Genomic DNA, 3,064 nt, shown 5'->3' with positions numbered 1-3,064 from the left:
CCTCGGCCTCCCAAAGTGCTGGGATTACAGGCATGAGCCACCGTGCCTGGCCCCCTCCCTCCTTTTCTTTTCCCCTTTCCTTCCTCCTTCATACCCTTGAGGGCAGTCTGAGCATACAAAAAATGTTAAAAGGTAGTTAAGAGAGCCCCTCCAACTTCCCCAAACCCCTTCAGCGGGAGGGAAGAGGCAAAGATGGTTGCCTGTTCCGCCACCTCTCACCCTCAGAGGCTCTGGTTCCACAATGCAAAAGATTTCAGGGAAACCCTGCCCAAGAAGCCTGCGGTCCCCCACTCCTACCTTCTACCCACCCGGACAGCTCAGGCCCAGTTGCCAGCAGGAAGACGGTGCCAAGAAACAAGTGACTTTCCCAAGGCCAGTTGGTCCCCCGGGAGGAACTGGGGAGGGTGACCAGGGTTTGGAGCATGGAGGATCTCCTGTTCCCTCGACAGCCAGATGGTTCCTCCTCAGACACCAGAGGCCCCAAGCAGGCACTGAGGACACCTGGGACATGCTTGTCAGCTGAGCCGAGCTGCTGACATTGCCTGTTGACCCAGCTGACACTCAGCCATGAGGCTGGGGCTTCTGTCCTCTATCCCACAGACCTGAGGTGGGGCTGAGGGTATGGTCACAGGGCCCATGGCCGTGCCTCCAACCCAGTGCCTGTCAGGCAGAGCTGTCCCCAGAGGCCATTTGAGGTTTGAGATCAGGGGAACAGCAGCAGCACTGAGGAGGCCTCAGCCTCATTCAGCAGGAGCTGCGCCTGCATGTGTGCTCATGAGCGTGTGTGTGGGGCCTGCGGGGGTGTATGAGCCTGCACACGGCTGTCTTTTGTCTGTGGGATCTGCTGTGTGTAGGTGCAGGGATGAGTTCCTCTAGGGAAGCTGTCATTGGTGTGCTCCTTCCCTCAGGCCCCAGCCTCGGTGTTGGGCCATTGCCCTTTCAGGGAGGGCTGGGACAGCAACCCGGCCTCTGGGGACAAGAGCCCTTCTAGATGACCTTCCACAGGAACAAAGGTTCTACGTCCTCTCCCACATCCCAGGTAAAGAGGATAAAGAAGGGCCAGCTGGACACCTGGGTACCTCTATCTGCTCCTGAGGCCCATCTGTGTCTTCCAGGGCTGGCCTTGTGGGAGAAGGCTCGGGTGCTTCCCCTGGCTTGGCCCAGGGCTGGCTCTGTGCTTGGGTGACTGGAATAGAGGTAGGAGGACAGGGCAGTCCCCTGAACGTTGCTGGGAGGTAGCCATCCTGCTTTGGGCACCTTCAGAGTGTTGAAAGTGAGAGGCGAAAACAACTCCGTCTCCTAAGAAGGAAAACATGACCTTTGGAAAGTGGATCTGCACGTTTCCTACAGGCTTCTGCCATTAGAAGCAAGCCCTGCCCCTACTCGCCCCAGCCTCCGACTGGGCTGCCTCCCTGCTTGGCAGGAGGCTTGGACACAGGAAAAACCTAGAGGCCATCTAGATGTTTTATTCAAGGAGGGCCCCTTCCCAGAGGCTCCTCCAGCAGCCTCAGTCCCCAGGCCTTTCCGGTACTGAGTCCTCCCTGTGGAGGCCCACTGCTCTCCACACCTACTTGAATAAGAACTTCAGGCCTCTGTTCTCAGCCAGCCAATACAGTGATCACAAATAAGCAACTGGAGTCGATGGGCCAACCCTCTATCACCCTTCAAGTCTCTCCTCTAGTCTTCCATCCTGTCTTCCATTTCCACTCTTCCTCCCATTTTTTTTTTTTTTTTTTTTTTAAAAAGTTCTCCCTCTTTCCCCCGGTGGAGTGCGGTGGCGCAATCTCGGCTCACTGCAACCTCTGCCTCCTGGGTTCAAGTGATTGTCCTGCCTCAGCCTCCCGACTAGCTGGGACTCCAGGCGCCTGCTACCACGCCCGGCTAATTTTCGTATTTTCAGTAGAGACAGGGTTTCACCATGTTGCCCAGGGGGGTCTCCATCTCCTGACCTCGTGATCCGCCTGCCTTGGCCTTGCAAAGTGCTGGGATTACAGGCATGAGCCACCATGCCCAACCCCTCCCATCTTCTCAATTCATCCACCCAACCAGGTCCATTCATTCCCCTCCTGTTCCCTCACTTTATATATTGAGGCTTTTTTGTCTGGCCCATTTCCAGAGATAATCTGAAGTACATTTCTCTCCTTAGATCTGAAAGTCACATTTTATTGTATTCTTACTGTATGCCATGCCCATGTGCAATATCTCACTACAAATTCCCATGGGGCCCTTATCCTCAACCTCATTTTATGAAGAAATAGGCTAATGGATGGATCCCAAACTTCAAGGCCAAGTAGCAGAGCCAGAATTCTAGCAGCTCCTCCTGCCCTCTGGGACACTGCTCCCCACTGCCCCCCGATGGCCAGGCCAGGGGCTTCAGGGAGAATAGTTCCCAGGGTCTATTCCCATCCAGGTATGGAAAACCCTGGGATGACTGAGCAACCCGCGGGCAATGGGTAGGTCTAAGGAACTGCTCCCCTGCTGACTGCCGGGGGATGTGCTCCCCTCCTACTCCCAACAAGTGCTGATCAGATTGACACCTGGGGTGTGTGTGGGGTTGGGGGAAGGCCAGGGTACAGAGTCTGCTGGAAACGGAGCTCCTGGGGGCTGGGTGTGAGCATGATACCTTAAAAGATGCCCTTTCCCCCAGTCCAGCCCACTGCTCCCTCACTAGCCCAGGGTAAGAAGGGGTAGAAGGCCAAGAGATCCTGTCTGGGGTGAGACAGTGTGCAGTGTGGAGGGCAGAGCATTTTGGAAGATTGCACTCCTGGAGCTGAGCTGAGGAGCAAAGAGGGAAAAAGGCTTCCCAGCTCCCAGGCCTGTGCTCCTCTCCCCACTGGTCGCCTGGGTGTGGGCAGGAATGACCCTGGTCAGCCTTTCTCCTGGATCCCTGGGGGCTGAGGGCATCATTCTCAGCATTCCCCTCCACCCCGTGACCTCCCCAACCCTACCTCAGCTTCCCCAGCTTTTGCTGCAGCTTTTGCTTGCCCCAGCCTGTGGGCAGCGCCGCCCCCACCCCCCCCCCCCCCCCCCCGCCGTTGTTCTTAAGGCAAGAAGAGATGCCCTC

Source organism: Piliocolobus tephrosceles, chromosome 6 (genome assembly GCF_002776525.5).
Source record: "Piliocolobus tephrosceles isolate RC106 chromosome 6, ASM277652v3, whole genome shotgun sequence".
NCBI classification, from domain to species: domain Eukaryota; kingdom Metazoa; phylum Chordata; class Mammalia; order Primates; family Cercopithecidae; genus Piliocolobus; species Piliocolobus tephrosceles.
Note: the sequence above shows the minus strand (reverse complement) of the source record.